Source organism: Notamacropus eugenii, chromosome 5, assembly GCF_028372415.1.
Source record: "Notamacropus eugenii isolate mMacEug1 chromosome 5, mMacEug1.pri_v2, whole genome shotgun sequence".
Taxonomy (NCBI): Eukaryota; Metazoa; Chordata; class Mammalia; order Diprotodontia; family Macropodidae; genus Notamacropus; species Notamacropus eugenii.
Genome location: NC_092876.1, coordinates 55,916,898 through 55,944,270, shown reverse-complemented (window position 1 = coordinate 55,944,270; position 27,373 = coordinate 55,916,898). Strand labels below are relative to the sequence as shown.

The window sequence follows — 27,373 nt, the reverse complement described above, 5'->3', positions numbered from 1 at the left end:
ACTCCTTGGAAGACTTCAAAGAAAAGTTGGATGACCGCAAAGTCACAGCATCAGGATTAGAGTCCTGCCTTTGACACATGCTAACTCTGTGACACTGGACAAATCACTTAACCCTTTCATGACCCAGGAAACTCTATAAGACTAGAAATTGTTTCATCGTCATCATAACTAGTATTTATATGGCTTTTTAAAGTTTGGAAGCTTTACAACTATTACCTTATTTTATCCTCTCAACAGCCCTGGAAAGTAGGTGTTATTATCATCCTCATTTTACAGATGAGGAAACTGCATCAGAGAGAGGTGAGGGAATTTACCCAGGATCACACAGCAAAGTAAACATTTGAGGTAGGATTAGAATCCAGCTTTTTCTTTACTCCATGCCCAATGCTCTATTTACTGAACCACTTGGCTCTCTGTACAATGCTTTAAAGTTTACATGGTGCTTTAGATACATGATCTCACTGTAACATCCCAACAGCTGTTAGGTTCTACAAAAATTATTATCCTTATTTAATAGCTGAGGCAACCAAAGATCAGCTAGGCTAAGTGGCTTGCCTATGATTACACAGCAAGTAAATGATAAAGATGGGAAATAAACTCAGGTCTTCCAGACCCTAAATCAAGGACCCTTTCCATTCTACCAAACTGTAGTGGTGTAAAAAAAAAAACAACCCAGAATACCCCATCTTTAGTGATATTTACCATGGAGCAGATGGTAGTGGTCTGAAGGAAATTTAAGAAAGTCTGTTATTTCTCTCTGTTTAAAAAAGAAGAAAAGAAAGGAGAGATGGATGGATAATCCATTACTTGGAGAAATTAACAGATCATGATGGCTTCCTGACTGAATGTGGGGGATGAAGAAAAAGATTGAGATGACTCCAAGGTTTCAGAACCGGCTGAATGAGAGATTGGAGGTATCTTTGACAGTGATATTGAGAGGAAAAAGGGGAATTTGTGAACAGATAGTAATTTGGTTTTCAACATATTTCATTTGATGTGGGGTGACACATCACCTAAACATCAAGGAATTGTACATTAGATAGATGATCTATCTATGATGATAGAAAGAGAAGACAGGATGGTCATGGGGTGAGAATGAGGGATGATCATTGGACAGTCAGAGTTCTAGATTAGTGGATATCCTTGTGAATGCTAGATGAAAGCTAAAAAGTATTACTTGTTTGACCTTGGGGGAAGTCACTTATTTTCTCTAATCCCTAGTTTCCTTATGAAGGTGATTGCATTTGATGTCTAAGATCCTTTCAGTGATAGATCTATGACCTTTTTGTACTTATGTTAGCCAGTCTCACATTTTCCTCTGCTCAGTGGATAGATGGATGAATGGATGGATGTAACAGGTGGACTACTTGCTACCTGGTCCTTTGCGACTTCCTACAAATAATTTGTATACTCTCCTTTGTGCCTCTTCAAATCCTACCAGTCCTTCAAGGTCCACTTATTTCATTAAACCTTCCCAAGATGCTCCAACCTTCATTCAACTCCTATCTCCTTTGAACTTCTATTTAGCACCTTGTGGGCCACAACACATAATTTAGTGCTTAATTATAGCCTATTCTTATATTAATTGATGCTGAGTGGAGGAAGCAGAAATGACAGAACAATATTCATAATGACTACAGCAATGAAAATGAAAACCATGATCAAACTCAGATCAAATTCAATGCCCACTTTTGGTCCCGAGGAGACACTTCCTTCCTCGCCTTAGAGCTGTGGGGTTGGGAAGCAAGGGTGTGAAATGTTGCATATACCATCAGATTTGGTAGTTTTATTCAGCAGTGTTGCTTGATTGTTTTTCCTTGCTATGAAGAAATGTACTTAGAAATAGGAAGGGGAAATTAGTGTACCATAAAAAACAAAAGTTATTAAAACATGTATATGTATAACTGTGTGAATATAAACATATAGATGTAGATGCCTTATCTTATGTAATATAAAGACATTATTGTGGTCTTCTCTGTCCATAAAAAAGAGTTGGACTGGTCACAACAGGAAATGGAGATTATGACAACTGGACAGGCTGAGGGGTGATTTGAGGAAAAACTGTCCAGTAATTAGTGCCATTCCAAACTGGAATGGGCTGCTTAGAGACGTAGTAAGTTGTCTCTTGCTGGAGGTCTTCAAGGAAAGGCTGGATGAGCATTTAACAGAGAGGGAGCTTTTTATTAAGGTCAAAGTTTGACTAGATGGTTGTAATGTCAATGTGATACTCATAGCAGTTGCTATGAATATACATGTGTATCTCCATGGTTGGTTCGAAAAACATAATAACTCTCCTCCTCCAAGACAAAAGCAAAATACTTATTTGGAACATTGCTATTAGGATACTAGAAGGCAAGATTTAGTAAGGTACTCATCACTAATCCATGGAGCACCAACTTTGCAAGCAAATTCCCCTAGGTAAGTTCTTCCCTCAGTCCTTCCCTCTATCTGCCTACAACTTTCCCTCCAAGCAAAACAATATATATTGTCTCCAATCAAAGACTCAATACTTGTTTGGCTTAGTGCTGAGAAGCTTAGAAATCAACACTTAAATTGGAAAGATGTGGGGAGAGCCTAAATGACTCTGCACCAGGCCTTCATGTGAGGCCTGTTAATGGGTGGGGAAGATCTTATATCCCATTAACCTTACAATGGTTGCTGAGGACTGTTCAATCTTATGATTTTTTATATCTTCCATTGGTGAAGTTGTTTTGGTGTCTCCATTTAGGGGAGGCCCTCAGGCTGGCCCCTGCTAACTCTGCACTTCTGTACTTCCTCACCAGAACTTTGTACCTATTCCTCCTACCTCCCCACTTTCCTAGCTCCCTTTTATGTGATGGAGGTCTTAATAAATATCTGTTACTTTGCCTGCCTTCCTGTCTGATATCCATACCCCTGAGATGTTTTTTAAAATGATAGAATGGTGTTGGGTGGTTCTTTGGAAAACTTTTGGAAGGACTTCAACTTAAAAATTATTGTATAAGATGAGGAGGTATCAAGGAGTGGCAGAGGTCATCCCTGATCATTCTCATCATTATTGCCATGTTCATGATCATGACAGTCACCACTATCACCAATTTCATCATCATCATCTTTATCAATATAAGTTCCTGGAGGGAAAGGATTGTTTTATTTTGGGGTTTGTTACACTTTTGATTTTGTATCTCTAGTGACTGGCACATAGTAGGAGCTTAATAAATGCTTTTTGATTGATTGACCATTATGAATGAATGAATGATAAGACATTTATTAAATGCTTACTATTTGCCATATGCTATGCTAAGTTCTATAATTATACCCACCAAGTATTCAACCAGTCTTTGCTTGAAGCTTTCTAATGAAGGGAGCCCATCACCTTCTGTGATGATCCATTCCACTTTTTGATGACTCTGATTCTTGGGAAGTTTCTGTTTACATCATATTCAACTTTGTCAGTTTGCAATTTCCTTTTTTTTTTTAATATATACATTCATTTTATTTATTTTTAATGTTCTATAATCACTACCATAAAACTTAGATTCTTTTCCCCCTACCTACCTCCCACCACCCCCCTCCCTCCCCAAGATGGCATACAATTCTATATAGGATCTACACATACATTCCTGTTAAATACATTTTCACTATAGTTATGTTGTGTAGAAGAACTAAAATGAATGGGAGAAATCATATGACAAACCAAAATGTAATACACACACAAAAAAATGATCTGCTACCTTCTGTGATTGAATTCCATAGTTCTTTCTCTGGATGTGGAAGGCATTTTGCCTTAGAAGACCACTGGGAATTTTTTTTTTATGTCCTTGCATTGCTATGAAGATCCAAGTCTACCAGAAAAAACTCTCACACACTGTGGTCATTGCTGTGCACAAAGTTTTCCTGGTTCTGCTCCTTTTGCTCAGCATCAGATCATGTAAGTCCTTCCAGGCCTCTCTGAAGTCTTTCTGTTCATCATTTCTTATAGCACAATAGTATTCCATTACATTCATATACCATAATTTATTCAGCCATTCCCCAACTGATGGGCATCCCCTTGGTTTCCAGTTTTTGGCAACTACAAAGAGTGCTGCTATAAATATTTTTGTACATGTGGGACCCTTTCCCATTTTTATGATCTTTTGGGAATACAGTCCTAGAAGCGATATTGCTGGGTCAAAGGGTATGCACATTTTTGTAGCCCTTTGGGCATAGTTCCAAACCGCTCTCCAGAATGGATGGATGAGCTCACAGCTCCACCAGCAATGAATTAGTGTTCCAACTGTCCCACATCCTTTCCAACATTTATCATTTTCCTGTTCTGTCATGTTAGCCAATCTGATAGGGGTGATGTGGTACCTCAGAGTTGTTTTGATTTGCCAGTTTGCAATTTCTACCCACTTTTCCTAGTTCTGGGTAGGTAGCAAAGTGGTGCAGTGTATAGGTTCCTGGGCCTGAACTCAGGAAGACCCAAGTTCAAATCCTGCCTCAGATACTTGTTAGTTCTGTGACCCTGGGCAAATAACTTTAACCTCTGTTTGCTTCAATTTCCTCAACTGTAAATGAGGATAATAATAGCACCTACTTCCTAGAACTGTTGTGAGAATTAAGTAAGATAATGTTAATAAAGTTTTTTTAAAAGCTTTTATTTAGTATTTTCTTTTTCCCCAGTTACATGTAAAAAGAATTTTTAAGATTCATTTTTGAAACCTTGAGTTCCAAATTCTCTCTCTTCCTCCCTCCTCCCACCCCCATTGAGAAGGCAAGCAATTCCATATAGGTCTTACATGTGTAGTCATGCAAAACATATTCATAACAGTTATGCTGTGAAAGAAAACAGATAAGAAAAAAACTCAAGAAAAATAAAGAAAATTTTAAAAAATATGCTCAGTCTGTATTCAGACACCAATAGTTCTTTCTTTGGGGATGGAGAGCATTTTTCATCATAAGTTCTTTAGAGTCATCTTGGATCGTTGTATCATTGAGAATAGCTAAATCATTCACAGCTGATCATCTTGCAATATTACTGTTACTTTGTGCACAGTGCATTTCACGTTGTATCAGCTCATGTAAGTCTTTCCAGGTTTTTCTGAGAGCATCCTGCTCATCATCTCTTATGGAACAGTAGTATTCCATCATAATTCCCTACTACAACTTGTTCAGCCATTCCCCAATTGATCCCTTCAACTTCTACTTCTTTACCCCCAGAAAAGAGCTTCTATCATTACTTTTTGTACATATGTACATATTTTGAATATGTTTTCCTTTTTGTTTTTTTAACTCTCTTTGGTATTGCTAGGTCAAAGGGAATGCATGGTTTTATAGACCTTTGGGCATAGTTCCAAATTGCTCTACAGAATGGTTGAATCAATTCATAACTCTACCAATGGTTCATTAAAGTCTCATTTTTCCCAAGTTGCCTCCATCATTTGTCATTTAATGTTTCTGTCCTATTGGTTAATCTAATATGTATGAGGTAGTACCTCAGAATAGTTTTAATTTGCATTTCTCTAATCAATAGTTAGTTAGAATATTTTTTCATATGGATATAGATAGCTTTGATTTCTTCATCTGAAAACTGATCATACGGTTTGATCATTTATCATCTAGGGAATGGCCCTTATTTTTTATAAATTTAACTCAGTTTTCTATATGCTTGAGAAATGAGGCCTTTAGTTAAATTCTTAACACATTGCCTGGCACCTATATGGTTGGTTGTTGTCCTTTGCTCTCAAAAAGGACCAAAATGACATCACTATGTTGGAGTCAAGGTGCAATGTGTTCAGCTGTGGCTGATCGAACCAATACAAGTTCAGAAGCCTCTATCATAGGTTTGGCACAAATAGTGCATACCAGCATTTGAAGTGGACATGCCTCTAAATTTCATGTTTCTTTTGAGCTACTGCAATTCTGCATTGCTTCTAGAGCACATCACCTTCTTTGATGTGGACATACCATGCTGGATGGTCCTGTGCTCGTGTCTCATAATCTCTTCCAAAGTTCTTTACAGAGACCTTGAGAGTGTCCTTCTATCGCTTCTTCTGTGCTCAGCTTGTGTGAATTGTCTGTAAAACAGTCTTTTAGACAAATGTATGTTTGGCATTTAAATAAAGTGGGCAACCCATCAGAGTTGAACTTTCTGTAGTAGAGTTTGAATGTCTGGTAGTTTAGCTTGAGAAATGACCTCAATGTCCAGTACCTCATCTTGCCAGGTGATCTTCAGAATCTTCCTGAGGAAATTCAAATGTCAGTAACTCAGTTTCCTGGATCATTTGCCAGCCTTGTTTCACTCAGGGTCAGGATTGCTATTTGAATGAAATACCTTCTGAGTTCTCTCTCAACAAGAGCTGTTCATCTTTCAGATCTTATCTATAAGTGTGTGCACATTCCATGTACTGATGGTGAGTGGAGTAATCTTTGCAATACTTTTTTTGTGTTTTAACCACAGGGTGGAATCCCCACCTGCTGAGGCAAGGAGGCTAGGGTTGGGTGATTTTAGGGCACATTTTGTAGCCCCTTCCTCATGCCAGGAGGTAAGCAGTGTGCTCCTTAAAAAAAGCTGCTTAGATACTCAGGGGGCAGTTGAATCACACTGCTGCTTTAATCCAGTGAGAAGATGACTGCATGGCCTTGACTTCCTGTGGGTAGAGTTGTGACTATAGCTTCTAGTGTATCCACACTTGCCGCTTTGTCACTTACCTGTTGCCACAGAACTTTGAGGTAGGTAAAAATGGTAAAATGGCATGGGTGATATCTTTTGACTTTTACATAAATTGGATTTAAGTGAGGCAGAATTGCATGTAATTATTGACCTCATTCTCTTCCAGAATCATTGAAGTCCAGTGTCAAGACAAAAGTCAAGATGACCGACTATTCTCAGGATGCAGAAGATAACTCTGGCATCTTTTCTGTCTGACCAAGCTCTAAGTACTCCATAGCGCCTGCTTTAGCCGCCTTCATGGTCATTGAACAAATTGCTCTCATCTGCCCATTCTGCCAGGGCCTGGGGTAGATACCCCTCTAACTCAACTAAAGGCTTGAGACCTCTTGTTCCCCTCTGCCTTGTTTAGCCTATCTGCCAAAACAGTTTACTGGGGGTGGCCACTGCACATGCTAAAGCTTCTTGGAGTCACAGATGAGAACTAGGTGAAGCAGGTAGACATCAAAGGTGCTGAAAAGGGTGCAACAGTCCTCATACCAGAGGCACTAGTCTTCCCTGATCATTTGCTGACATAGAGCAAGTGCTTAAGAAATGGGCACCTAGGTGGTACAGTGGATAGATTACTGAGCTCAGAATCAGAAAGATTCATCTTCATGAGTTCAAATCTGGCCTCAGACACGTACAAGCTATGTGACCCTAAATAAGTCACTTACTGCTGTTTGCCTCAGTTTCCTCATCTATAAAATGAGCTGGAGAAGGAAATGGAAAGCTGCCACAGCATTTTTGCCAAGAAAATCCCAAATGGGGTCAAGAAGAGTGGGGCAAGACTGTAATGACTCAAGAGTAAGAACAACAATAAGTATTTGTTTTCTTCTCTTTGGAGCCAATTAGCACACGTCTCATCTCTTTTCCCCATGAGAATCTATCAGCCTATACTTGAAGACAAATCTCATTCTTCTCCAGCCAAAGCCTGCAGCTAATGACGTGGACTCAAGGACATTCACCATTCTGGCTGCCCTTTTAAGGACATATGCCAGCTTATCAATCCTTCCTAAAGTGTGGTAGCTAGAAAACAAAACCACAAAACTGTTCTATCTTTTCTCTAAAATCTTTCTTCCGTGGACAAGGCACATCTCATCCCATAAACCAATGAAAACCTTCCTATAATTTTCTCTGATACCTTTCTCTTCTTAATTATAAACTCAAATTTTATAATCACTTTAACACTTCTCTAGACTTTTCAAAAGATAACTTCTTGGACCTTGGAAAGGTGACCTCAGACACTTCTTCAGAAGTTAAGATTCAGGAACTCTTACTATACAGCTCCTCTCTCCATGACTACCACAAAACAGAGTACATATACCCCTGACATGGTCTCTCAAGGGCTAAGTCTGGATGCTGCCAATAGTCCACAAATACCTAGACTGCTGCCATATCATAGGCATTCCAAAGAGCACATGAGGATGTGGTTTCCTCATCCCTTCACTTTACAATGGCCACATGATTGAGAATAAGTGATTCCCCTGCAGTTGTCAGAGAAGGAGGAGTTTCAGCTCTAGATCCCAGAATCTAACTTTCCAGAAAGATAAGGGTAAGTTTGTTTGTTTTTTTTTTTTTCTGAACAAGGCCTGCCTCTGGAGTTTTTCTTTAGAAACCTCAAGGTCAAGAGTCCTGGAATCTGGTCTTCCATTGAGAGAAGAGGAGTTCCTGGGGAGATTTCTTAGAGAGATAAGAGGCTTATGTACATAGTCCTGGGACAAGGAGTGGACCAAGTCCAAGATAAAAAGAAAAAAAGGCACTTGGACTTTATACATCACATGTGTGTGTATGTATATAATTATATATTATTATTATTCAGTTGATGGGGGTCAGATAAGGAAGAGGGAACCTGTCAAGTAGCCCCAAGGTCATTTCCTATGGGTAGGGGAAAGAAGTGAATACTTTAAGGTCAAATATCTCTAGGCATCTCTGAATTAAAACTGGATTAGTTGCTATGTCAAGTGGCACCCTTACCTTTGTTTCCCTTCCAGAAGTAGTCTAGTGCACAAAATTACACTGTGAGCACGGATGACTATAGGAGTCTTTGCAAAGTGAAATTTGTGAAGAGAAGTGTGTTGACTATTTGTGGGCTATACGAATTCTTCATGTGTTTTGCTGCATTGTTTATAGATTGTTGTGAGCTCTTGTATGTGTTTTTGCATTTTATGTGGGGTGGAATAAAGACTACTGGCATCTTATTTATGCATTGTTATCTTGAGTGCTTATACAGGATATTCGATATTTTCCAGAGTAAATCCTGGTTGGGAGCATAATTAACCAAAGAGCAATATGATTATCTAGGATAGCCACCGAGATTGATCCAAGTCCATGTAAGCTCAGAGTATGGGCCTTTGGGCCATGGCTTTCAAATGGATGTGATCATCCATTATTAGATATCTTTTGCATTATTGGTTTTCCTCAACTTGATCCCCTTTGTGCAGTTCTCTGGCGTGACCAGGAGAGGGAGATGCGCTTCTTTCTTTAAATTAATTTTTAGTTTTCAAAATTTGTTTTTATAAGATTCTGAATTCTAAATGTCCCCCCTCTCTCCACTTAACCCTCTCCAAGACGGCATACAATCTGATATAGGCTATACATGTATGATCATATTAAACATATTTCCACATCAATTATGTTGTAAAAAAGAATCAGAACCAAAGGGAAAAACCATGAGATATAACACACAAAAAAAACACCAACAAAAAAGAGCATTCAGACTCCACATTTCTTTCTCTGGATGTGAATAGCATTTTCCATCATGAGTTTTTTGGAAGTGTCGTAGGTCCTTGCATTGCTGAGAAGAGCTAAGTCTATCAAAGTTAATTGTGGAACAATGTTGCTATTACTGTGTACAATGTTCTTATACTTACTTGTTGCACTTACTTCACTCAGCATCAGTTCCTGCAAGTCTTTCTAGGTTTTTCTGGTCTGCCTGCTCACCATGTAGCACCTACAATGTGTCAGGCACGGTGCTAACTAAGCACTTTACAATTATCCTCTCAGTAATAAGGCGTGTGGAATGGGACGTTTCAGGTCTGAAGTCTCTGGTTCTGGTTCTCCTTTCCAATTGTTTGTTTGTGATTGTCATAGGTTGTTGTCGAGTCATTTCAGTTCTATTCTATTTTTCGTGACCCCATTTGGGATTTTCTTGGCAAAGATATTGGAGTGGTTTGCCATTTTCTTCTCTACCTCATTTTACAGATGAGGAAACTGAGGCAAACAGCATTAAGTGACTTGCTCAGGGTCACACAACTAGTGTCCGAGGCTGGATTTGAACTCAGGTACTATTGACCCCAAGCCTGACATTATCTCCACTGTACCGCCCAGCTGCCTGTGACTGTATTAGTTCTAGGATTAGTTCTAGGCCCAGACACTGTAACCCCTTACAGAGTCTAGACTCATTCTTATCCTTGAATTGACTTCACATAGTATGGTGCCTGCTATATAGTAGGTGTTTAACGCATGCATGTTGGTTGATTGGTCACCAGTTTGGCTGCAGAGTAATGAAATTTTCAGTCATGGCAACCCTCAAAACCCATCATATATGCTACAGAACTAAATTCTAGAGATTTGTATGTCAAACAACACTGTTCTTATTGTGGAGCTATATGGCTACAAGCCATGGAATACCCGTTACTAAAGAACTAAAGTGGAGGGTCACCTAAAGGATGATGAAGAAACACAAAGTGATTGTAAGAAATTCTTCAGTAGTATGGGAGTAAAGAAAGGCACCAGAAACACAGATGACCACCAAAAAAAAAAAATGGGCCTATTATTTGTTGAGAGCTATAAAGCTATTGGCTATATATTCTGTCTATATAATGTCAAGAGAATTATAGATGTTATTCAAGCATGGTGGGTGGCCCTCTTAAGGAGGCAATGTGGGTAGAGAATGATACAGTGGAGAGAACATTACCCCTAGAGTCAAAGGTTCTGGGTTTAAATCCTTCCTCTGATGCTTACTAGCTGGATGACCTTGGTCAAGTCCCTTAAACTCTGTGAACCTCAATTTTTTCACCTGTAAAATAAGGGGATTAGACCAAATGTCTTCTGAGCAAGGTCCATTCTAGCTCCAAATTTATGAATCTTGGATTTTTGGGTAATTACAGAGAAGAGTGGTACAGGATAGACAGACATGAATTCATTACAATCTGTACATTAGGAAGGAACACTCACATTGATAAGATCATAGAGTCATTGAATATCAGGATTCAAAGTTCTACAGCCTAAATCTAACCCAGTTGCAAGAAGTATCTCTCCCAGATGTGGGAAAATTAGAACACGAATGCACTGTTGGTGGAGTTGTGAACTGATCCAACCATTCTGGAGAACAATTTGGAACTATGTCCAATGGGCTTGGGGGTTGGCCTTCAACTTTTGGACCTGAGTTCCAAGTTCCCTCTGGAATGTAAGCTCCTGGAGGATAACAGCTTTTTTATTTCTTTTTCTTTTATATTGGCAGCTGCTGGAGCAGTATCTGGCACATAGTAGACATTTAATAAACATTTGATTAATAAATGTTTTTATTGACAAACAGAGTTGTAAAATCAGTCTTACAGGTGATACAAAGGTGAGAACAAAACTTGTCAAGAAATAAGCGAATCTTGTGTAAATTTTTCCATCGCATGAACTTGTGTTTTACCCTTCTATGAACTCTCCTTAGAGCAGAGTAGCTGTTGAATGGATGACTGTTGAACTACTGATAACAGTAGCTGACATTTCTATAGCACCTGAAAGTCAGTTATACACTTCACATGTCTCACAGCCTCACAACATTCCTGTGAGGCTGGCCCTACAAACATTTCTATTTGCCTTTAGTGGATGGGTCAGAGGACTCAGGCATCTCAGATGTCACAGGGGCAGGATTGAAAGTCCTCCATCTTTCATTCCTCCAGTCAATGACTCCACTTCACCGAGCTGCCTCATTTAAAGACTAATGAATGTAAGAAGTAGAAAGTAGGACTTCCAAAGAGAGGGGAAAACTTGTGGTTATGAGCATTTCTGATAGAATCCAAACTTTTGGAGAACTCCAATTGTAAGGAAGCTTTCCCTGACACCAAAACTTAAATCTATTTCTCCTTAAATCTGAAATTCCTTCCACTGCTTCATGACTCCCAGTTTTGCCTTCTGGGGGTAAGTAGAACTGATGCAATCCCCCTTTCATGGAACAGCGCTGCCAATACTAGAAGGCCAATATGATAATGACGATGATGAGGATGCCACCTTTATATAGAGCATTAAAGTTTGCAAAGTACTCTACATGTATCAATCTATTTGATCCTTCCCAACAACCCTAGCTAGTTAACCCTATTTTACAGATGAGGAAACTGAGGAGCAGAGTGACTTGCCTAGGGTCATGCAGCTAGTATATGTCAGAGGCAGGATTTGAATTTAGGTTTTTCTGACTCCAAGGGCAGGCCTCTACCCACCTAGTAGGTCCTATATAAACGTTAGCGATTATTAACTGAGAAGCCCTTAGCACAGTGCCCAGCACACAGTAGGTGCGCACATACGTCAGCTATCACTAGCATCACGTGGGCAGCTGGGGTCAGTTTCATCCGAGGCCTGCACTGCGCCTGCGCCGCTTTTATCCTCGCGGGTTGAAGGTCCCTCCTGTGGGTCACTGAGATGGAGTCCTAGACCTTGAGCAGCTGGACGGGGCCTTAAGGGCACCGCCTGAAGTTCAGCCCTTTTGTTTTACATATGAGGAGCCTGAACCCCAAAGGAGTTCGGGATTTTGGAACCCTGGGCGGGCTCTCCTCCTGCTTCTCTCCAGTTCAGTTTCTCGTCTTCCTAAATAAAGAACAATAACAAAAGCAAGGGATGACGGGAAGAAGGTCCCAGGCCTCGCTTCTCCCCTCCTGATCTCACGCTCCCTCCCTTTTCCCTTCTCCATATGGCGTCCTCACGCAAGGCGGGCTCGTCGGGGCCTCGTGCTTCCGTACGTGCGTGCGTGCTTGCGTGCGCGCGCCGCGCCGTGCCCGCCCGGCCTTCTCCGGGTGGCTCTTGACGCATGCGCGGTTTCACTGTCTTCCCCGGGCCGGAGCGGCGGTGGCGGTGGCGGCGGCGGTGGCGGCGGCGGCAGCGGAGGCGGCGTTGAGCGGAGGAAGATGGCGACTCCGGGGAGTCCGGGGACTCGGCAGCCGTGAGGAGGAGGCAGCGGGAGCGGCCCGGTCCGAGGCCCGGCGCACCGCGGCGCCCTCTTCCCCCCCGCCTCCCCTGGTCCGTCAGTCCTTCTGTCCGTCCGTCCGTCCGCGCGGCAGCGGCCGCGGAGCGAAGGCGAGAGCGGGCGGTGTCCGGGCCAGGTGAGGCCGCTCCCCGGGGCCTGGCCGGCGAGAGCAGAGAGAGCCTCTGACCATGGACCCTCCCGCGCCCCCAGCAGGGGAGACCCTGCCCATCCCCCCTGGGCCCGCCCGCCCCCAGAGCCTCCCCTCCCGCTGTGGGAGCCCCCTGCCCCACCTCCCCAGCCTGCCTTCGGAGGTGCAGCCTCCCCCTCCCCCTCCCCGCTGGTCTCCCTTTTGGGGGCAAAACCCCCTTTCCCCTCCCAGTCCCCTTTTGACCTCCCCTTCTCCCCAAGCTTCTTTCTGAGGGCGCAGCCCCCCTCCCCCTCCTGCCTAGTCTTTGAGGGTTCAAACCCCCTCCCCGTCTCCGCTCCGAGGGTCTGCACGTCCTCCCCCTCGCAGTCCAGTCTCTCCAGCCTCCCCTCTGAAGGCGGTAGCCCCCGAAGGTGCCAAGGCTCCCTCAGGCCAGCCCCTCCCTGTCCTCCCATCTTTGAAGATGTGTCCCCCCTGCCTCGTCCCCTCCTGGGCTTCCCCCTGCGTATTGGGAGTGACTGTCCTGTATCAGGGGTCACTCCCTTCCCCCTTCCCCGACAAAATGATGAAGGCCACGCTGTGCCCTGGATTCCGCCTCCCGCTCCTGCCTCTGGGACCAAGGACTGAGAAAAAGGGCTGGAAAGCCTCGTGAAGGGTTTCTGAGTCTGAGGTCCCTCAGCGCTGGCCCGAGGATCCCGCGAACCTGCTTAGATAGCCCCTTCTCCCTGGAAAGAGAGGGGACCTGGAGCTCTCTTGGTTAAAGAAAGGTTTGGGGTGGTGGAGAGCCTGTTTCAGGGAGATGATGCTGAGGGGTGGGAGCCAGTTAGGAAAATGCAGACCTAGCAGTTGAAGGGTCCTGCTGCTCTCCTCTCTAGGAATGTTGAGACCTTCTGTTTTAACTGAAGTTCACGTTTGAGTGTCCTTGGGTGCTGTTCAACGATTAACCCTTTTCTTTGTCTGCTAAGTCTCCAGATTTGCCTGATGTTAGGGAAATATGCTTTTGTTTTCTTTAATGGGGATGGTGTTTGGGTTTAACTTTTCTCTGGTTGAATACAGGCTGCTCCAGATGGAGATTAACTTTCGGTGTGTCAGGATCTTTTCTCACTTATTTGTAGCGGTGTTGTATAATCCCTGACATGGTTTTGGGAGAACAGCCTTTCCCCCCTCAGCCCCTGCTAATGGGGTCTAGTTGTGTTTCTGCAGCTCTTTAGCGAAATTGATTCTGGAGTCTTATTATTGCACTTAGAAGTGGTGCTTTGGGCTGGAATTATGCTGTGGCAAAATGTTAAAACATGATTTCAATACGTATTGAGCCCACTCTAAATTATTTACTTAAGTAGAGTTAGCTTGTAGTTATTCTGGAATTAGAAAATCATGTGTCTCAAGGGGAAAAAGTTTTTTTGAAAAATATAGATTATTTAGAATTAACATTTTAAAAAATCTGACAGTGCAGGTTTTTATGGTTAACATTGATGGCTGCTTTGTCGTATTCTTAACTTTGAGCGTAGTCATTTGTACAGACTGATTCAACTTCTGGGTCTTGTTATCATATGTTATATCCTTTTATGCCCTGTAACTTTGTTTTCTGTTGGAAATACAAAATAACTATGAGACAGTTATATAATTTGCTATACTCATATTAATGGGTGGATATGTTGCTTACTTCAACATATTTTTGATTGTCAAAATGACATTTGTTTGGGTTGAATGCCAGTTAACACTAGGATGTTTGCAACTTGATTATTTCTCTTCTTTCAAAAACCAAAGTCTTTCCCATAGAGAACTGGATCTTCTTAGGGGTTTCTTGTTGCTTGCTTTTGCTAAAAGAATACCTGAATGCAGCAAAACACACCGATGTGGTTGTTTTAACATTATGCTGACTTGCTGAGAATATTGCATTGTGCTGAAACATCAGGTTCTGGTGCAACTTCGCATCACTCATAGCTTCATTCTTTCTCTAGCATTTTGGCTTTTGGGAAGAAATGTTTTCACTTCTGAATCTTCCCCAGACTCCAAGTCAGGAAAGGAAAATAAGCAGGAAAATTCATTTTAAAGGAGTCATATTTATTATTTGTTACTTTTTACGTTTTTAAAAATTGTTTTATTGCCATTTATAACTTCTAAAAGAAGGTAAAATCTTCACTTATATAGGATAAAAGGCAAAGTGCCTCATTATTTCTTTACAGCTCAGAGGGTGATCCATAACCCTGGCTAAAAGCAAGGAGAATGCCAACAAAACCTGTGGATTTTATGAGCTTTTTGAGGAAGCATGGTGTAGTGGAGAGTGCAATTAGGTGATACAGTAGATAGTGCACTGAGCCTGGAGTAAGGAATACTCATCTTCCTGAGTTCAAATCCAGCCTCAGATCCTTACTACCTGTGTGACCTAGGGTGAGTCACTTCACCGTTTGCCTCAGTTTTCTCAACTGTAAAATGAGCTGGAGAAGGAAATGACAAACCATTCTAGTATCTCTACGAAGAAAATCCCAAATGAGGTCATGAAGACTTGGACGTGGCTGAAACAACCGAACAAAAGCAATTGTAGTGGAGACAGGTCTGACCTTGGGGGTTAGGAGACTGGGTTTCAAGTCCTGCTTGTAATACATTGTAATTGTGTGACCAAAGGCCAGACTCCTGACTTAGAAGCGTGCTGGACTACTTTCTGAGACTTTTAAATTACAGATGAGTAGCCGATGTACATCTTTTTATTCATTTGGTTCATAAGCATTTATTAAGCACCTTTTATGTGCCATGCATTGTACTGAGCTCTTGGGATATAAAAGGAGGCAGAAGATAGTTCCTGTTCTCAGTCAGTTTACAGCCTAGTGGTGGAGACAACACGTAAACGAATATATATGTAACACACAGGTCACATATAGGATAAATAGGGAATAATTAAAAAGAAGGCAAGCGTTGAATTACAAGAGTTTGGAGAAAGGTTCCTGTAGAAGGCTGGATTTTAGTGGGGATTTAAAGGAAGCCAGGGAGGTCAGAAGTCACAGCAAAGGCTGGAGAGCATTCTAGACATAGAAAGTACTCTGAAAAAAGTGCCTAGAGCTGAGAGATGGAGTGGAATGACCCGGAGGCCCCGTATACCAGCAGTTATCCGCAGGGATGAGCACATAGAGCTGCATCAAAAATTGTTGAGGTTCCATAGATATTACACTCCATTAGACGAGACCATCTGGCCCAATCCTTCATTTTGTGGACAAGAAAGTTTATCTATGTTCTAACAGGTTAAGTGATTTGACCCAAGTCATACAGGCAGAACTGGGAGTAGAACTCCCGTCTTCAGACTTTAAGCCCAGCTTGTACCACTAGACTATGTGCTGTGTTGATTTGTGTAGTTTTGTGCCTATTTTAAATTGGTCAATAATAATGAAAATGCTGTATACGTATGAATTATTTTATAATCTTGCCCTAATTGCACATTCCAGCCAGCAAATAGATACCCAAGTTCATCACAGAAGTGTCTACTTTTCAATGGGCAGTAACTTCTTTGAAAAATAGAAAGATTTTTTAAAAAATTGTTTGCCTTTTGGAATTTTATCACATGATTTCTTTTCTCTTATTCATTCACTGTTGTGACCCTTCTCTCCTTAAGGCATTTGCAGTCTCAGAATGCAAGGGAGCCTTAGACTGTTTCTTAGAGTGAGTTTTATACCAAGCCAGCAAACACAAGCATTGCCATTGCCACAGTTAACGTGGTTTGGATGATCTAGTGCTAAAGGTGATCTAGTACAAGAAGCCTATTATATATGCTTATTTGGCCATGTTATTAAAGAGTAGAGGGGGTTTTAATTCTTCTTTAATTAGAAATATTAAATATGTGTCTATCTAGTATCTCTTTTCTGTTTGTAATGGAGAGTAGAAATCCATTCCTATAAGATGGTCAGAGATTCTTTTGTGTGAAGAAAGAACTTTCATGAGGTATTGTGCAGTGACTTCAGCTTAAGTAGTTCCTGCTGTTCATTGACTTTATTGAATTAATGTGATGTCAGTTGCAAAACAGATACTTATTTACAAAGACAATGCTTTATGCATTTTAGGGTTAAGAATAGTAATACGTTCATTAAATACTCAGAATTTATAGTGCAATGCCAAAAATTTGAGGTTCCAAAGATACTATATTCAGAAGTAGAAGAGACCATGAAGACTCAATTCTTCCTCTGGCTGTGATTTTTTTCAGTCTGGTGAGGTACTGTTTTTGTTAGAGAAAGAGAAATTTTCATTTTTTTAAAATGAGGTAATAATCTACTACACGTAAAGGGAAGAGGGTTGCAGATGATTAAGTCATACTTTAAAATGGTTCAGTATTAGCTCACATTTCAACCTATTTTAAAAATAGTTTCTTGTGACATTCCTCCATGTCTTGCAAAATTCATAAGTTATTAGTGCCCTTGTAGCCTTGATTTTGCATTTTCTGACTCACATACTTAATGGAAAGCTTTTGAATTTGATTTGAATTAAAATTTTGCCTGAATTAAATTTGCGAAATTTTTTTCTCCTGCTTGTGTTGGAACTGGTGCTTCTGTGTTCTGCATTAGAGGTGGGTGATTGTCTTTATCATCCAGTTTAAGAAGCTTTAGAGGTTGTTGTTTTTTTTTTTTTAAATGAGAGACTTTGATTATTATTTTTGCAAAGCATAAACCATTTATAAGACTTTTTAAAACTGTTCTGGAATTTAGATGAGACAGTAATTCATCAGTCTTTTTCTAGTCATATATAGAATTGAGGTAATTCCAGTTTCTGTGAAGACATAGAAATTCTTAGATTCAGGTGGTGAATTTAGTTGTTTAGGATATTTAATATTTTGCATGTTTTCATTTCAAAATGTCTTAAGAAATGCATCAGCATGGCATTATAGACTAGACTTTTCTATTTCCTTCTGAATTTTGATCAACTCTTTACAGCTTAATCATCTTTTGAACATTTGAGTTTTTTCATGATATATACAAAGCGATTTGTCCAGTGAAATAAATATCTGGAACACTGCCTAGAGGAGGATTGATGCTGAGATGTTCTTATCAGTAACATTTATTTAATTTTGATTTTAAAAAATAATTGCTAGGTTTGCAAGAAAATAATTTATCTGTTTGAATATCACGTTTTCAGTTTTGTCAGTAACCTTTTTGTTTATTTCCAGGAAACACAGTACTATACTACAGTGTTTTCTGAAGGGTTGCTCCTTGGTTTTCTCTTGAAGATCATAGCATCTCTCTGTGTAGGTCTTTCCTCTGTCTGTGCTTCAGAGAGCAAGTGTTCGGCCTGTTGTGATGTCTTCTGATTTTTACTTCTCCTTTGAACTTTGCTTCACCAACTTGATCATCTTCCACACCATGCCCCCTAATTGTGGAGTATCTGTGTTGGGTCCTTTTCCCTTTTTTCTGTGCAGTCACTCACTTGGTACCCTCATCAGCTCTCTGGTAGTACTTCTTATATCCGCAGATGACTCCCAGAACTACACGTCTCTCTAGAGATCCAGGCCCACATCACCAACTAGCTATTGGCTGTCCTGTCAACAATTCTAACTCGTATTCAAAACAAAGCTCATTCTCTTTCAAACCTGTTCCTTTTCAGAGCTTCCCCATTTCTGAAATGAGGGGCATCCTGAAGTTTCAGTTACCTACATAAACAGCTTTGGTATTGTGAACTCAATTCCTCCCTCTCGCCCCACATGGCCAGTCAGTTGCCAAATCTTGTCTCCACAGCATACCCTCCTGTAACCTCCCACTTAAACTACTGCAGTGGCTTCCTGATTGGTATCTCCGTTCATTCCAATTCATTTCCCATCCAGCTCCCAAATGTATCTCCTAAAGTGCAAGTGTGACCATGGCATCTCCCTCCAACTTAGTATGACACCAGTGACTTTCTTTTATTTCTAAGATTAAATATAAGCTCCTCTGGCATTTGCATCTCTTGAAAACCTGGCTTCTCCCTAACTTTCCAGTCTTCTCACATGTTGTCTCCCATGTACTCAGTGGTCTAGTGCAGCGGCAGGGAACCTTCAACCTGGAGGCCACATGTGGCCCTCTCAGTCCTTGAGTACATTCCTTTGACTGATTCTAAAATTTACAGAACAAATCCTTAGATTTGTGGCCTTGAGGCCACAGGTTTCCCACCCCTGGTCTGGTGATAATGGCCTTTTTGTAGTTCTTCATGTAGCATCTCCTATCCCTGTGCCCTTGTACTGGCTGATAGCCACGCCTAGCATGTTCTCCCTCCTCACTCCACCTCTCAGAATCCCTGGTTTTCTGGTAGATTCAGCTTTACTCTGCATGAAATGTTTCCCCTTTATTTCCACATTTCTTTCCTACCTTCTGTGTTATGTCACATTTAATTTCTATTTTTGTTTGGTCTACATATGTGTGTCTTATCTCCTTTGTTAGAATGTAGTAAGCTACTTGTGGGCAAAGACTGTTATGGCCATTTTATTTTTTGTTTTCCCAGTGCCTTGCACTTAGTGAAAGGTTGTGGATTGATTGGCTAGATATCCCCGCTCAGTCGATCCTGTTCTCTAGGCCAAACACCCCTGTGCCTTTAACCATTCATTACATGGTATGATTCTGCAGCCCTTTGCTCTCCTGGTTGCCTTACCTAGATGATTTTCAGATTTGGTATCTTTCCTAAAATGCAGTGCTCGGTTTCCTCATCTGTAAAATGTGAGAGGTTAATACGTACGCTTCTTCATAGTTGTGAAGAAAGTGTTCTATAAACTAAATAACCTGATATAACTGTGAGTACTTTAGACCAGTGGTATACAACTCAAACAGCAGATTGCTGCTCTGCACACAGTGACTTAGAAAACCACAAATTAACATTGTCTGTGTTGAATTTTTATTTATTTTGTTAAACATACCCCAATTATATTTTAATCTGGTTCAGGCCAGAAGCCCCTGCAGTTTGTACCTGTGATTTAGAGGGAAATGTGTGATGCAGCTCTACCTGAAGTTAGGAAGACTTGATTTTCAATCAGGTCTCAGCCACTTACCCTCTGTGTGACCCTGGGTAAGTCACTTAACCTAATTTGCTTCAATTTGTTCAACTCTCAAATAGGAATAATAATAATACCTTCCAGGATTGCTATGACGATAAAATATTGGTATAGTGTTTTACAAACCTTAAAGTGCTATGTATGTGTTTGTTATGGTTAGAGCTGTAGTCATAGAAGTTGTGATACATAATATACAGTGAGAGGAGTGACTTGCTCACATTTCCATAGCTAGTTGCAAAGCTGGGACTCCCAGGTTTCTTGATGAGAACCTGAACTAAGTGGTTGGCATACGAATAGAAAGAGACATGTTTTGAAGGAATTATTGGTTGGGCTTGATTAATTTGGATATAAGGTTATGCAGGAGGTATTTAAAATGACATGAATCAAACTTCAATATTATTTTACCTTAGCCATTTTTTTGTTCTCTATCCTTGTTGTATGATCTAGGGACTTCCAGAGATCTTACACTGGGGGACTTAACCCATATAATTCTGGAACTGCTGGCCTAGGCCTTATGGTTCCTTGATTCATAGGTGTTTGAGTGTAAAGTCATATTTTATGTGTGCAAGGTGGATGGCAAGAAGATGATGGCTAGGATAGAATGTGAAGCATGGCTCCTGATGTAAAGGGCCATTCATTAGTCAGGGAAGCCCAGGGTTTGGGGGTAGCAGTTCTAAAGCTAAAAGGGCTCAATTTCTCCCCTACTCCCACCCCCCAGGGAATGGTCTCTGAAGATGACCGGGTAGAATGAGAGAAATGGCTGAGGCTGACTAGATATCTCAGGGTATGTGACTCACTTTCCTGTGGTATAAAACAGTTATAACTACTATGTGAGTTAGTGTGTGGAATGAGCATTATTTCATTTGCAGGTACAGAAATTTAATAACAAATTATCATTCCTGGGTGATGAATTTTTTGGCCTTGACTCCTTAAGGGCATATATTAGTGCACAAGGGGGTTTTGGTGTGTACCGTGGGGTTGTTGTTGTTATGTTTGTCCTTCATTCGTGAAGAGCGCCATGACATCAAGATAATGACATGACTTGTAGCTGACTTTGATTTGAGTGAGGGCAGGCTGTGCAAGGTCACCAGCTTCACTGTCTTCTCCTGAGCCATTTGGGTCCAGTGGCCTGATATTCATCAGAACAACTGGAGATGGCCCAGCATGCAGTGTGAGACCCTGGCCCTTTCAGGCTAAGTTCTTATTATGTTCTCACTTTGAGTGAGATATACCCATTCAATGAATAGGCTTCTTTAAGTTACTCAAGGGATGCCTCTCTAATAAAAAAAAATCAAATTGGGAGGGGAAGACCCTCAGGATTCCTGGGTAAAAGAGAAATAATTACTATTTAGTTATCATATCCACTTTGTGCTAGGTGAGTGGGGACTTGTCCAGTCTATGAGCTCCAGAGTGAATTGGGTTTAAAGCTTGATCTTTGAACAAGAAATGTAGCCAGTAAACCCAAAGGAAAAAAGGCAGTTTTTGGTCATGGAGTTTACCTTCCCCTGGGCAGAACACTTGAGGATAGGAGAGGAAAAGGGAGGGAAGGAGAGGGGAGGACCGGGGAGGGAAGGCATGGGAGTGTTTTAGCTATAACAGTGACATTCTATAGATTTCAGTTCTTGCTTTTTTTACATTTTTATTAGTTTATTTGTTTTCAATTTTCAATAATCATTTCCATTTTTTTTGCAAATTTTTTTTATTGTTGATTTGTTTTCAGTTTTCAACAATAACTTCCATATGTTTTAAGTTTTATCCCCCTTAATGTAGTCAAGATGGCGGAGTAGAAAGGTGCATATACTTTAGGCTCTTCCCCAACAGCTCATAAAATACCTGTAAAGAAAAACTCTCAACAGATTCTAGAACAGCAGACGCCACAGAACAATGGAGTGGAGATTTCTGGCCCAGGGTGACCTGGAAGGCTGACGGGAAAGGCCAACGACAGCACCAGATGCAGAACAGAGCCCAGCCCAGTCTCGGCCACGCGGCACTGGGAGAAGTAGGGCTGGAGCAGGGTTCAGGGATGAAATCCCAGGCAGAAGCAGTGGTTCACAGATTCCTCAACCCACAAGCACCAAAGGTAGTGAGAGAGCTTTTTCAACCAGAGTGAGAAGGGAACAGGGACTACCTGAAAGCCATGATCAAAAAAGAACCTTGACATCATCTTCATAAAATTATCAAGGAAAACTGCCCTGATATTCTAGAACCAAAAGCAAAATAAATATTGAAAGAATCCACTGATGACCTCCTGAAAGAGATCAAAAAAGAGAAACTCCTGGGAATATTGTAGCCAAATTCCAGAGTTCCCAGGTGAAGGAAAAAGTATTGCAAGCAGCTAGAAAGAAATAATTCGAGTATTGTGGAAATACAATCAGAAAAACACAAGATCTGGCAGCTTCTACATTAAGATATGGAAGGGCTTGGAATATGACACTCCAGAAGTCAAAGGAACTAGGATTAAAATCAAGAATCACCTACCCAGCAAAATTGAGTATAATACTTCAGGGGAAAAAATGGTCATTCAGTGAAATAGAGGGCTTTCAAGCATTCTTGATGAAAAGACCAGAGCTGAAAAGAAAATTTGACTTTCAAACACAAGAATCAAGGGAAGCATGAAAAGGTAAACGGGAGAGAGAAATCACAAGGGACTTACTAAAATTGAACTGTTTACATTCCTACATGGGAAGATAATGTTTGTAACTCTTGAAACTTTTCTCAGTATCTGGTAGTTGGAGGGATTATATACATACACACACACACACACATACATACATACACACACACTTAGAGAGACAGAGCACAGGGTGAGTTGAATAGGAAGGGATCATATCTTAAAAAAAATAAAATTAAGGGATGAGAGGAATATATTGGGAGGAGAAAGGGAGAAATGGAATGAGGCAAAGTATCTCTCATAGAAGAGGCAGGAAAAGCTTTTCTAATGGAGGGGAATAAGGGGGGAAGTGAGAGGGAAACAGTGAAGCTTACTCTGATCACATTTGGCTCAAGGAAGGAATAACATGCACACTCAATTTGGCATGAAAATCTCTTATACTACAGGAAAGTAGGAGAAAAGGGGATAAGCAGGGTGGGAGCAATTAGAAGTAAACATTCTTGGGGAGGGACACAGTCAAAAGAGAGAATAGAAGAAATGGGGGGCAGGATAGGATGAAGGCAAGTATAGTTAATCTTACACACAATGGCTGTTATGGAAGTCATTTGCAAAACTACACATATATAGCCTATATTGAATTGCTTGCCATCTCAGTGTGGATGGGTGGAGAGGGAGGAAGGAAGAGAAGTTGGAACTCAGCTGTTTTTGCATACAACTGAGAAATAAGAAATACAAATAATGAGGTATAGAAATTTATCTTGCCCGACAGGACAAGAGAGAAGATGGGAGTAAGGGAAGGGAAGGGTGTTAGAAGGGAGGGCACATTGGTGCAAATCAGAATGCAAAGCGTTCTGGGGTGAGGGGAGGGGAGAGACTGGGAGAAAATTTGGAACTCAAATTTTTGTGGAAATGAAAGTTGAAAACTTAAATAAATTAAAAAAAGAAAAAGAAAAAAGTTTTCTCTTCCTCCTTCCCCAAGATAGCATGCAATCTTGTATGGGTTCTATACCTATATTCTTATTAAACACATTTTCACATTAGTCATGTTGTGTAGAAGAATTAAAATGGATAGGAGAAACCATGAGAAAAACTAAACCAAAACATTATATAACAAAAGAGAAAATAGTTTCTTCATTCTGCATTCCAACTCCATAGTTCTCTGGATGTGGATGGCATTTTGCATTGAGTCTTTTGAAAATGTTTTAGATCTTGCATTTCTGTGAAGGGCTAAGTCTATCAGAAACAGTCCTCATGTGCTGTGGCTCTTGCTATGTGTAATGTTCTCCTGGTTCTGCTCATTTCACTTAGCATCAGTTCATATAAACTTTTCCAGGTTTTTCTGAAGTCCACCTGTTCATCATTTCTTATATAGCACAGTAGTATTCCATTACATTCATATACCACAAATTGTTCAGCCATTCCCCAATTGATGGGCATCCCCTTGATTTCTAGTACTTGGCCACCACAAAAAGCGTTGCTGTAAATATTTTTGTACATGTGGGTCCCTTTCCCATTTTTATGATCTCTTTGGGATACAACCCTAGAAGCAATATTACTTCATCAAAGGTTATGCACATTTTTGTGGCCCTTTGGGCATAGTTCCAAATTGCTCTCCAGAATGGTTGGATTAGCTCACAGCTCCACCAACAATGAATTAGTGTTTCAACTCTCCCACATTTTCTCTAGCATTTATCATCTTCCTGTTTTGTCATATTAGCCAATATAGATTTTAATTCTTAAGGTAATTGTTTCTGATAATTCTGTGTAAATGCAGAAATACCTTATGTATTAAGGAATGTGAACTTTTAAGAGCCAGGGTTAAATATATTTTCTTTCTATGATAGCTAAGTAGTAAAAGCCTTTTGAGTTTTGGAAAATTTAGGAAAATTCATGTATCCAGCGTTCTGAATTGTCCTTTCTCTGGAGGACACCCATTTATTCAGAACTTTCTTATAAAAGATGTCATGCCTATAGTTTCTAAGCCATACAAAATTTGTTTCTTTAATGCTATGTCCCAAGACTGCTAGTTTGTTTCATTAGGAATATTACTGATGCCTAGGGGCGCCTTTTTTTTTTTTTTTAAATTAGACCGTAAAAAATTCTTGTCCTAAAGCTCTGTGTGTCTGTTAAGAATAGAGAAAGTGGAAATAAAAGACTGGATTTAGTGAGATTTTTTGAAGTTACTAAGCAAATTGCCTTGACAGACTTAGGCCTTGACCTGGAATTTGCAATGTCTGTCTTAGAACAACATCCTGCAAATTGTTTTGATTGTACACCCATATTGATAACAAAATTTTTAAGCATGGACTTACTATGTATTTATAAATTATATATATACTGTTATTAATATGTATGTCATAAAACATACAGAATAGAAATTAAGAATGAGATAAAGATAACAGTGTTTTTAAAGTTTTATTTAAAAACAATACATAAATCCTATTTATTGAGTAATGTGATTGAATATGCATCACTATTTTTAAAAAATCCTGTGCCTGTCTTGGAGGGATAGAGTAAACTTAAATCACAGTTGTTAGTAATTTAGTTAATTTGATCAAACAGGAACATTTCTTTCTTTTTTTGAATACTTTTAGATTGAAAGATACACAATATAATAGTCACATAATGGTAATAGCTTTTTAGCAAGTAATATATCTCTGGATAATCATACACAATGTAAAAAAGACAAAAAGTGAATTATTTGTGATTTCAGCTGAGCAGAAAGCTTTTAATATAAATCCATTCTTTTTTCTTTATTGTTGTTCTGCTTAACGTCTGTGATGGGTGAAATCTGAAATAACTGAGGAGACAAAGGTTCACGCTTATGAACGTAGTTTATTAAGCGGTCCCTACCAATTGTGTAACAAATTGGGATCATGCCTCCTTAACTTGGTACTGGACTCGAATACAGGGGGAGATAGATTTTTATGAATTAAAAGAAAATAACAAGATATAAACCAGAATATAAACTTGGATAATCGGATTTCTAATTGGAAGAAAGATTAAGGACCTTCCAAGTTGGGAAGGGGAGAGTAAAAAGGTGCATTCCCTGAAATCAGAAAAAGAGGTGCCTGCTCCCATCTAAATGTCAGTATTCAGTCAAAGAAACAAGGAAACAATTATTTATTGACCACTTTGGGTACAGTTTTCAGATAAAACATACGAGTTGCTTGAGGTGTGTAATTGAAAGAAAATTACTTGTATCAGTCTGGATCTGATTGAGTTTCTGGTCAGCATAACCTAGGTCCTTAATGAAGGGTCTCTAAGCAGTAGCTTCCCAGCCATGAAGGAGCTTGGGTCAAACAATGCACAGAAATTTTCTCATAATTCCTATCATTGAATAAAGTTTTCTCACAAGACAGAAATTGGATTATTAGATCCATACTTGAATAGAAAGGGAACTGAACTGGAACCATAATTGAGTCACAAGATAGTCAGTGTGGTTCACTCAATCCCCACAGTTAACACACATCATATTACTTAATGTCCTGTTCATATTTGGATATTTTAGTTGTTTTTATATGAGAAACAGCAATTTGACCAGTTTATCTGGACAGCAGAATGCAAGAAAGGGAATAATGCCTAATGAGCCTGGAAAGGAAGGTTGGGGCCAGGTTGTGAAGAGCTTTCATTGCTAAAGGAAGGAACTTCTATTTTGTCCTAGAGGTCCTAGGGAGCCACTAGAGGGACATGATCAGCCCTGGGCTTTCAGATCACCTTGGCAGGATGGATTGGAGTAGGGAGAGCCTTAAGTCACGGAGATAAATTAGGAGACTGTTTTTATGATCCAGGTGACAAGGCTGGTTTCTGTGTGAGTGGAGATAAGGGAGATATTGTTGGCAACTTCTGTCATATATATTACTGAGTGAAAGTGAGCAATCTGGCATGCCCGACCCACCTGTTGTGAGGCTGAGTAACTGGGAGGATGAAGATGTCTTCAATAGAAATAGGGAAGTTCAGGAGATGGGTGAGTTTTTTTGGTTTTTGTTTTTTGGGCAGGAGGATAATGCAGTGAAACCTGTAATGTAGGTCACAACGCATCCATGCCTGTACTTCTTGCATATTCAGCCAGTCAGCAAACATTTAGTAAGTGTCTACTATGTGCCAGACACTGTGCTAAGTGCATAGCATTTGCTGTCCCACCCCAAATTATTAAGGAACTCTTCTTAATCACTTGTCACTACCTCTAAGCACAAAACCCAAGGAATGTCTGCTGATAGGGTGTCCCGGGGAATGGGGTGGGAAACAGGTTGTGTATGTTGCATAAGGGAGGAATTTTCCTAATGTCATCTGGGCAAATGTGGGGTGGGATGGGCAGGTGGGGCTAGTGTCAATAGTACTGACCCCAAGGAGCCTACATTCTAACAGGTGCGAGAAGATGCACACTTTATTTAGCGTGTGTATGTGTATGTGTACACATGTGTACATACATACACAAACAGATACACAGTAGAAAAATGTAACATTGAAAGGAAAAAAGTGCAGAGACAACTAGGAATAGGGAAGGTTGGAGGTTTTCTGAGAAGGCTTATGTGGGTTTGGGGAGGAGTATTATTAGGTTCTACAATGTGAATTTATTACCTATTGGAATGGTAGATTGCAGACCTTTTCACCTTCCCATTGGTGATCATGCCCCTACCTTGGAGATCATTGAAGATAGGCAATTTTTAGAAATTAATTCTTTTTAAAAATCAAGGAAGCTAGGAATTACTGCGGATTTGCCATAAGAGAGTCATTTTGTATTGTTTTGGGTTATAGTGCAAACAGCCACAAACTGTCAG

General features: G+C 40.3%; 1 protein-coding gene across 1 annotated transcript in view; it reads left to right on the top strand.

The window, feature by feature from the left end:
• Positions 1-12,659: 12,659 nt before the first annotated feature.
• FBXO42 (F-box protein 42) overlaps positions 12,660-27,373 on the top strand; it is a 103,031-nt gene continuing 88,317 nt past the window's right edge. The window contains exon 1 of the mRNA XM_072609021.1: positions 12,660-12,978. The gene's annotated coding sequence lies outside the window, so the exon portion shown is untranslated. The remainder of the gene's footprint in view (positions 12,979-27,373) is intronic.